Genomic DNA, 11450 nt, shown 5'->3' on the forward strand with positions numbered 1-11450 from the left:
CGCTAAATTCCGCAGTTAACTGGTTAATAATAGTTATTAATTTGTTATCTAAATCATATTAATTTGTTGTTCAATGCAATCGAAGAATACAGTTTAGTAAATAATTTCTGAGAATACGTTGAAAAAAGAATGTCGATAAAACTAATCTGCACTAAACGTTGGGCAATGTAAGGCAACGTAAATCGAGGTTTTCATAAAAAGGGAAAGAAATCTATTGAGTTTTCTAAATGAAATCATGCGCTGTTTTCCATATTATTATACGAGAACTATAAAAATCAAGTAATGCACACTAGAAAACTCATTTATTTATATGCTCCCCAAATATTTCTTTATTTTAAGTTTCGTATTTTTTACAACAATTTAACAATTAAACTGAGTCAATTATCAAAACTTTATGCCACGGTGAGTTTAAGGATTCTTAATATGTGCAAGGAGAAAAACAGACATAATAACTGCAACTTCAGAACAATGTAGTATGTGTTGACGGACCAATATCCCTATTTATATGCTCGCCATTATGCATCGTGAACATAACAACTCAACGAGCATAGTTTACTACGAGAATGTTTACTTTTACGTATTGAAACTAAGAAGTTTCTTCTACCAAAGTTAATATTTTTAGTTGTAATTATTATAATTCGGTTGCGTGTACATACAGAGTGTATGTCAATAAGAATTATTGTTTGAAGTAACTCGTTATCAATTGGTTTTATCGTTTTAAATGACTTTAATGAATTTGATGAATTAAAATGAATTGTGTTGATTGCAAGGGACTCATCGGATGGATGCTATTTTACTTTCTGTGATATCAAGGTGACTTGGAGTTTTCTCTGGCACTGTATATATTTTGTAACACCGATCGGTCCAGTTAGTCCATTAGTCTCTTCAAAAAAGTGTTAACATATTTATGCCGAAAAATGATTACTTTGACAGATATTTTAACTTTAATTTAATAAAGTTAAAATATGTAAGATAAAGTCGAAGAATAGCGCTTTACGTCTTGTTCCGTCATTCACACATTAAATTTGACAGATTATAGTTACGACATATGTCAAGCTAATGGTTTGTCGGTATAAATAGGTTAATACTTTTTCCCAAAGAATGTCCAGTTCGATGGGCTAATGTAATAAAAAATACATCATGCCATTTAAGAAACCAAAGATCACCAGAAAATATAAGATGTAAAAAAATAAAATAGCATCCATCCGATGAATTCTTTGAAACGCAACATATGGTAATTAGTTATTTTAGATTGTCTCTCATTCTATATACTATTACCTTATTTCTAAAACTTACTTCGTTGTTGCATTTATTTCATTAGCTTTTATATAAATAAACATTTACGAAACTATTTATCGGATTACATGAGTTAGCCACAGAAGAATAGTTGAATCGGAGTAATTGCGCTACAAATTTCAGTGTCAAATAAAAAATTAGGACGATATGCACATATTGCATTAATATTTTCGGAAATAATCAAATAAACTAATAAAATAAATTAAAAAAAACAAAATATTTCCCAATAAAATAGAACCCTACTGTATTTAGTATTGGTCAAATAAAATGTTATCTTTAAATACTATTTTAGAAATGTTTTCCAATAAATAAAACATTTCACTGGCAAAATTACACGTATGATCTAAAATAAAATTGAAATAACGTTTTACTCAGCATTGTGCCAAATAAGCTTTCATTGAATAACAAATTGCTTGGGTATTGCTTTGTAAAACAAACAATTTATTTTATATAATGATTGACATTAATTTACATTATATTTACGTCCGGATGTAATCAATCGCACATCTGAAACGATACTGGAAAGTTTTTTTTCAAGGCTAGACATGTGACGCTTTGATGCGCTACCAAACATTCTCCGCTGACCACTAGTTGACCGATTAGCTTCTATCGTGATGTACATACATATATTGTGGCTCGAAACGATCGATAAATTGACAAGCGATTTCCCTAATGTCATGTAAAAAATTGGATTTTTTCCTGTTTGATTTAAACTCAAACATTTACCATTTTCTACAGTAACATACAGATACAGTAAGAATAAGTGTTCCTGCTTTGCTTGGCACTAACTAGCGCAGGTAACTCAGCGAAACAGAGGGTTTATTTCAGCCTAACATTCATACAGTGTTAGCCCGGATCCGTGAGAATAATTCTGTAATGCGAAAGGATGAGTGATATATACTATGCAAAATGGATGAGATTCTTTCTGTCGATCGGATAGTCCATGTACGTGTCAACAGCAAACCCAAGATCAAGAGACTGCGTTTTCGGCGTCAAAGTTGATAGAACTGATGATTAATCAGAATTTGTCCTATTCGCCACTCTCTGGTAGTTGTGAAATGATGGAAAATCACTAATTAGAGGTAAATGTATAAGAGAAAATTTTGGAACTCTACGAGTTCCATCTCCACCATGCACTATCTTCCTGAGGATGTAAGTTTTATAGGTATTTCAGGCATTTATAGCATCTGTTAGAATTTGTAAACACGTGTTGGTGCGATTAGCAAAATTCGCATGAAAGATTTACGACAGATGCATTTCTTTCGATCGTTCTACCATTTCTTCGTTTTGTCTACCAGAACACTTTGTTATTGACACTCTGTCTGATTTTCTTGATTTGCAAGACCCGGCTTCTTTTATATTGAGATTCTCGTGTGTAATAGGTATTCCATGTAATTAATTAATTCACGATCCGCTTTTTTTATTGTTTTCTTTCTTATTTCCTCTTGCTGTTGAACTTTCATAATTGCTTCGTTACTGCGGCTAATCTCTCTCACACGTAATACTCTACTTCTTCTCCTTAATAATCCGGTGTTTGAAAGTTAATCTTGGATTTGTTATTGCAATTTTTGCACAGAATATATCGTTATTGGTTTCATTGTGCATCTATGATTAATATCCTATTTTTGTCCCGAAATACATGTAAGCGATCGTCTACAATTAATATATGAATTTATACTAATTTGCTTAATGCAACGTAATCTAGAAATCCAATACTGCCCACTAACATTTTTTAAAGTAGGTACGTTGGATATACTTCGTGTTTCAGACAAGTGAAGACATATCAGAGAGTAAATTATTAGGTTGTGGTACAATTATTCCTATTTTGTCATATTTTAAGATTCGATGTTAATCTAAGGTCATTTCAATCATTTGTAAACTAGTGATTTCTAGTGAAACTAGTGAACTTTTTTCTAATGACTAGCATAGATTCAAAACTAAATTATTTGTAGTCCCTTACTGAAATCAAAACTCTTTGTCTATAACGTTTACCTTACTATAAAACACGGATTAGGTTCTGAATGGCATCAGCAGCCGGCCGATCGGCAAGAAATTTGGTGAGTATCGTTTCACGCGTTCCGAAGAAATGCGATCCTTATACAACGCCGCTAATCTTCGCTGCTATATGCTATGTTGCCAGTTACGTTGACGTTGCACTATTTTCGGTCGGCCGTGATCTATCAAACCCAAACCAATACCGATACTTTTCTTTAACAGAAGCTGGTTGTCTTTTTCGCGCATATATTTTCTTATTATATGAACTATCGTCGAACGTCTAACAATAAGTTGTAAACAACAGGAACACGCGTTATGTGACACATTCCCATACATTATGTATTTAAAAGTAAATATTTCGTGATCTCTTTTTCTATGAACGTGATGCTATTGTGTAAACGAACAATCATAGATGGTGGGGAGAAATAGCTGACTTCTATAAATAGCTATATAAAGAGCTGGACTCCTATTACAGGAACGATTTCGTTATATGAACCAGCTTGTCCCCCGACAGGTTCATATAAACGGAGTTCTATTGTACATACATATATTTATCTCTCAGTCATATACATAACGTCAAATCTTATCTCTTTAATTAACATCATAAGTTTTTAATGATGTTTATGCATTTGTTGAGACTTTTCTTCTTCTATGTTTCGTCGCTGTAAGACGGAGAGCGTTTGGAAAAAATCAAAACAGACCCACATATGTAAGTAACAGTGAAAATTCTCTCTCTTCCTCTTTCCTTTTCAAACAGGATGAGAAAGGATATGATAATAAGGCTCGGATAGCAGAGTTTTGACGTATCAAAGTATATGTATGGAGTCAAATGTATTGCCGGTCAAGGCCGTCTACTTTTTCCTCTGGCGCCACATTTTAGTTTTATACACTATTGCTATAGAAAGAAAGGGGCTTACGAATTAGGTAGAAAGAACGAAAAAAAGTCTGCTACCGTGCCAACAAGAACAAATTTGTCTTATTTGACGTTTAGTAAATGCTTTTTTATCGGTTGAAAAATTGGTACCACGCTAATTCAGCTAATCCCAATAGGGTGACATTCAAAGATTGTTGTTTCACTATGCTTATCTTCGCTTAAATCCATGGAATACTTCGTGATTAGTCACCTTCTATTAATTTTATTATAATCTTCGGCTATTAGCTGATTGTTGTTCTTTTCTATCTTTTCTTTGTATCTTTCAGTACTATTTGTTCGGACACAGTTGACATTTTTAAGTCTCTTCGTGTCTTCTCATTTCTGAAATACCATCCATCACCGTTCTTAGGATATCTGGAGTATTCGCAACTTTGCTGAATGGCTTGTTAAGAATAAATATTACCGAAAAAGGTAGACGAAGAAGGGAATCTTTGTAAGATACCAAATAATGGCAAAAGAAAAAGAGAACTCCTTTCCGTAGAACAAAATCCACCCATTGTCGTGTTTTTAACGTTCATTTTTCAAACTATATACGCAAATCTTATTGTGTAAATATAGAATTTGTTCATTTAATAGAAATGTAAAGAAGAAATAAGCTTAACGAACTAGTGAATTTTATATGTAAACCTTCATTCGGTATAAAAAGGTAGTTAATTTAGTCATTACTTTATAAATTGTTTTAATTGGAATTGATATATGACGCTTAAAAATGATATTAATTGTTTATAACGAATATAACGATATTTGTAGTTATAGTTATAGTTTCAAAGTTCTATAATCTAAGCAAAATTGTATTGTTCTAAAATACAATTCTTCTAACATCAAGATTAATATCCTGCGTACGTGTAAGAACGTATTCGTATGTAAGTACACGTATACATATGTATCTGTTTAACGGAGAGAAATATCTAAAAACGTTTTTCTTCTATTTCGCTACATTATTTACAATGTGTTTATTGCGACAATAAAGAACCAATTAAATAATCTAAACCCAACCATCGTAAAAAGAAAAGACAACGGTTACCCAAGTCTTAAAAACCTACTTATATTAAATGTACTAAAAAATTATATGACTAGAATTAAACAAATTTAACGGTGTACAGAGTCGTGAATTACGCTTGTTACGTAGAAACCAATTATATTTTTTCTAAAGCATATTTCAATATTGTCACTAATTTTTCAAATATTGACAAGAATCGATCGTAAAGAAAGTTGCACGTTTATTTTAGAAATTCAGTTTCTTATTGAATTGTATTGTATATAGTGATCCGTTGATGATATTTAGAAATATTTGAAGGTTAAAGGAATTGGAATAATGTAAGGTCGCATCGGTATTGGCCGCATGTTTGCATAACTTCTGCTCTCTTACGAAATAACTTATAATATATTCAATGACCTTGTACTGAACAGTTTTTGAAAGGTGTTGCAATACATAATTACATTTGCTTAAAAATATATACAATCCTTGAGGACAATTTACACTAAAGATATGCAATATGTATTATTCAGTCAGTTTAATTACCAATTGAAATGATATGTTACAAGAAGTTTAAACGATATAAAAACGAAATAAAGAGAAAGATATATTAGGTATTTAATAGAAATTTCACATTTTTTGAAAATATTCCATACATGCATTAACGATTCTGTACAATTTCAAACAATTTACAATATAACACTACATCGTTGAAAAATTAAATCGGTACTTGTTTCGAAGATATGTAAGTACACTGTAACACCATTGTCCTCGGCATTAACAGCTACACCTGCAATTAGGTAATTCTGTGCTCTGTGCACTTAGGTGCTTCTGTGAACGAGTTTAGAATTGATTCTTATCCGTAACAGCTTGTTTCTATACATATAATCGCTCATATAATGGTCTCGCTCAGTTTTCGAGATATTTGCGAGAGTTTCGGTACCACTATATCCTCCTTTGCAGGGTATATTAAAAAAAATGTTTACTTCGTAATAATATTTTCGCCATTCTTCCATTTTCATATTTCATAACATATTTCTATTTTATACGTAACAAGATTATTTGTAACATTTTATCTAAACTTGAAGTAGTAGAAACAGATTTTTAGGGTGTGTCGACTTAGCTCAACCATTCATAAAAATTATTTCTTAGATGATAGATGAAATAATAGATGAAAATGCCTATCCATTAATACGATCTCATGCAGAACCGTGCGCATTTTTTAGGAGCAATTTAAATCTTACAGTGAGAATATTAGTTGTAAGTTAATATTCTAGTTGCAACCTTTCACTAAACCTATATCGTATTAAGTATCTATCGTTTCTTGCTTGATAACGGTTAACGTATTAGTAAAAATTAACATACAGTTGATAAATATTCAAACATACATGAGATTTGAATGAGATAGGAAAGATTGTACGTATTCTATACGCGCATAGGCAATATTTGAGATCAATTTCTATCATCGTTAGTAGTTCAACGATGAGTCACGAAATTGGAATTTTCAGAATTTATTTAGATAGAAAGAAGGAACTAATTCTGCGACATAAGAATAGGCAAATATTTCTAAGTATTATATACAAAATTATACAATTATATATAAAAGAATGTTTGCTCCTAATATTAGATTTCTTACGTATAATCTTCTACTTATAGCAGTAAATGATGGGAAATCTTACATGAATTACTATTTACTTAATGATTCAAACTGTTTACTTTGTTTTAACGGAGAGAGTTTCAAATCTTCCGAAATATACGAATACTTGAAGTTCTCAGTAGGTGCTATGTATTAAGTTATACGCATTTGAAGTAATTAGCAGAAAATCTAGTAAATACTATTGAAGTATACCGAAGAACACGAAAGACCAGTTTCATTATTGTTACGCTACAAGACGAAGCAAACGGAGCAAGTCTCAATATGATAGCCATTGCTAAATCTATCAGCCACCTGAGAATTGGCCACGACAGAAATCATTTTTTGCAACAGTATGGAGATCGATATTTGAATGCAGCAGGGTTCCAGATGACAAACGTAACGGCTTTTGTGTCAAATGTAAACTTATATTTGCAAAAGGCTTCTACAGAAGGAAGACAACACTAGATTAGAAGCAAATCGTATGGGAACCATCAGAGACCGTGCTCTCAGCTTTGAGAGCTCAGTGGTGCCTAAAAGGTAAAATTATATCGTCTAATCGAAAGTATCACACCGCACGTCGAACTAGTGAAATTTTACTTCACTTGTGAAAGGAACAGATATCATGCAAGTAGGCGTAGATATAATGCTATAAACAGGTTGTGATACTCATATGTTCGATATGGCACCAACGATACGCCAAGAGGAGAGTTTAAATTAAACAAAAAATAATCACGACACGTATTGTAACCATGTCAAACTTTATTTAAACAAAAGCTCAACAGGGTAGACTGTACATGGCAGGAAACTTAATCTTATTAGTCTTACGATTGAGGTAAGCCGAGCGTGACTGTGAATTCTGGTCAAGCACGAGCACGTGTTTAACGCAGAGTAATTTGTATCCGATGAAGATCCGATTAAGAAAACAGTGACTTGTTATTAAATCTGAATGAACCACTTTGTTTATGCGTGATACTAAATCTCTATACAACCATTCCTAAGTCTTTAACTCTAAGTATTTAATTTTAAGCAACATAGTAATTCTCCCTGTATATCTTTACATAAAAGATCAATATATTTGATATATACCAGTATTATTTCATCGTCCGATACGTCTATCGATTCGTCTAATTGAATTACATAATACCGGGATTTTTATATTTTACTCGCCAATTAAATAATTTAATATCGTCAGACAAATCGATTATTAGTTGACTTATACAATAGTTTGATACGGAAACGCAATTTATTTTCGCTTCGTATTCTTTGCCAAATAATTTGCTGCAAATGTCTTTCATGCAAAACTTTAATAACATTTCTCCAATGATATACGCTTTCTTCCATTTAGCTATATGGAAAGCTGCCAAATAAGTATATTTCAACAACATTTTGTCTGTGGAAACCAATTTTGTCGCATTGGATCCATTTGTTCTTAATTCATCGCATTTTCTTAAAAGAGATCCGTAGGTTTATCTTTGTATTGGCTATGATTTGTCTCCAAATGTCCTTATAGTTTCTTAATTGCAAATGGAGAATTGGCCAATACATTTCCACAGATAACACACTGCGGTAAGTCTATTCCACTTTCTTTTATCAAGGTGATAATTAATATATTCCTCTTGATAACAATAAATAAAATTCTTGTTTTTTATCTTTTTTATTATTTATTGGTTCGCTTGAAATAGTAAAAATTTCAGCATTTCTGTTATACGAATTAGTTGGATATCGTCAAACTCCACCCCAATAGACTCTTCCTCGTTTGTACGAATTCCAGCTGCATTGATCATCGTAGAAAAGATAAAAGAGTACAACGAAACCAGTTAAATCTTACTGCACCAACCACAAATCCAACCATATTTATTGTCAGATACTACACCAAGATCTTGTAACCACTTATAAACAGCAAATGTGGAGACCTGCAGATCAAATTTACTCTACGATATACTACCAGAAATAGACTGAGACTTGGCTCGAAAAATTGCAATTACCAAGAGATATAATAACGTGTATTTGCCGGAACCGTTTAAACCTCTCCAAATTGAACGCTCATGGGTCGCTTCAAGTTAATGAAATTGATAACCAGAACTGTTAACATGGACTAATGGAACGCAGCCTAAACTGCGACAAGTACATTAACATTTCATTCGATCGATTCCGTTTGATCCGATTCCTTCAACTTGAAAGACAGAGGTAGTAATATAAGAAATAAGCTATTATTTTCAAAACTACATTTGCTATTTAAATGTATCTACTCGAAAATAACAAGTAATTATAATTTAAATCATACATACTGATGTTTACTCGTTTATAGTTGAAGAGTTAAACATTTAATATCTGTCTTTAGTATTCTCAATATTCCAAAACTTATAAGAGCTATTCAATGCGATAAATACTATTTTTCATTTGGCTGTACATTAATTTGTATTATTTCATATTACTCCATAAAGCGATACCTCAATTAATTCTTCGAGTATAAAATTAAACAATTTTCTTCGCAGAGTTTCTTTTGGGTTCTTCATTTTTTATTTCATGTGTATTGAATAATGCGATATGCAGTGATCAGTAATACGTGTGGAAAATGTGTGTGGTTTATGCAAGAACGAACAAGAACAGCGTTCGACCACATTTAATATCACTTCAAAATACTTTATGCGTATTTGATTTCTCTGTGAACACCCACGGACGGGAAGATTATGGTGCGCGCGTGAAATTTGTATAAACATTGTTTATATGTGCTATTATTTATTAATTATTTATGAAGACAGAGGATCTCTCTACTTGAAAATTCCATTAGGCGGTTTTCGATATGCCGTTATAGACTTTAACGAGTAGGCAAGTATAGTGTTTAATCTACGATTTCTCTTATAAAACGTCGCGTAGGATGGTTAATGTCTTCAAATGTCATAATCTTCTCCTCCAAAATTTGTACGAGATAAGCTGCTGCCCATGTATCGTTCGATTTGAGGATCTCAGTGCATCCCGCTGCTTAAGCTGACTTACTTTCGTTCGTGTAAGGTTTGCTCGCGCACACGTATGTTTTGGTTAATTTTTAATTGTCAATAACTAAAAACAAAGCCGAAAACACAACCCTTTTACTCTTGATATTCATCTTATTTCAACGTCAGCAATCACCCTTTAAATTTTGTTACGCCTGTAGGCGAACACTCTGTATATCAGGGTAAAATAACTTTGAGCTTGCTCAATATGTTGACGTATCTCTAAATAAACTCAAAAAACAATTTAAAAAAAAGTATTTTAGGCCTGCAAGATATCTGTTAAATTGTTAATGCTGTTTGTTAAATCTACGTCTTTTATGATAAACGCCTCTTCATGGAAATTGTATCCTGTATTTTTACTGTTTCTTTGTCATATGTATCATTCTTTAAATATATATTTAAGTTTAATTAATACAAAATTTGATATCAAAGACATTGTTGCAGCTAACGTGTTTGTTATAATATTTCAAATTTAAGGGACATACGTAGCCTTTTATGATTAACTGTTGGTCATACAAGAACTTATTTTCGGCTATTCTTGTAACGGAGTCCGATTCGAATCTAAGATATAAAGAATGGATAAAGAAAGTGTTTTGATGAGCTGAAGGTGTATATAGATACTTGTCCCACCGGAGAGCATAAGAGATCCATTGGCAAACTATGTCAATCCGAGAACATGTGCTTCTATTCATGTATACGGAACCGTTCCCGCGGGCAAGCTAAAGTGGCCGGGCCAGTTGAAAAGTCGATTCTGTACAAATATATGCAACTGTTTCTATCGAACCCAAGTTGTTCCTACTATAACAGGACATGTGTGACGAATCTGATGATCTCGGCGCGCCATAGCATCATAAATTTGCGTTGAATCCTCAAAGAGTTTTCCCGGGCCGCATCTTTACGAAGGTTCTTTTTTCGGCAATGTGGTAATCTTCGCCTGCCCACAAACGAAAGCACATCGCTCCCGATCAGCTGCACATTGTAAATATTTTATACGCATTTTATGGATTTCTTTTCTTAACGATAAACGAAATCATTAAATTTTGGGCTTCTGTCAAATATTAACAACTGAAAATATGTGTAGTATTACGATAGAAAATTTTCCGTCGTTATATCGATTATTTATATTAGTATAACTCTGCTTCCCGAGCAGCCTTTCATTCCTTAACAGGTTTTCTTTATATTATTACTTTCCGAGATACGAAAGCCGAATTGTTTTTCTTTCTTTTTTTTTTTTTACGGAAGTATACATTTCTCTTAAGATCAGTTGTTAGCGTTTCCATGGACGAATTCGTTAACCTTTCATGTGTACGATCGATTTCAATTAATCTTCCAAATATCGAGCCTACGAATTTATTAACTTTTAGGGAAGAAACTTCATTGGAGTAGGAAACACGAGACGGCGCCTGAAATGCTATTTTTTGAACATTGCCTTTTGAAACAAATGCGAAGGGTCTGTGTCAAGAAGCGTTTGAATTGGTTTGATCACAGCTTGGGTTAACGTCAATGGACCTCTGATTATATTCTCCAATCGGATAAGTATCTATATTCACCCCTAATTTATAGAAACATTTTTTTCGTTTATTTTTTATTTCTTCGATTCGATTCGAAGTCTGTTACAAA

The sequence above is a fragment of the Bombus pascuorum genome, chromosome 10 (genome assembly GCF_905332965.1).
Source record: "Bombus pascuorum chromosome 10, iyBomPasc1.1, whole genome shotgun sequence".
Taxonomy (NCBI): Eukaryota; Metazoa; Arthropoda; class Insecta; order Hymenoptera; family Apidae; genus Bombus; species Bombus pascuorum.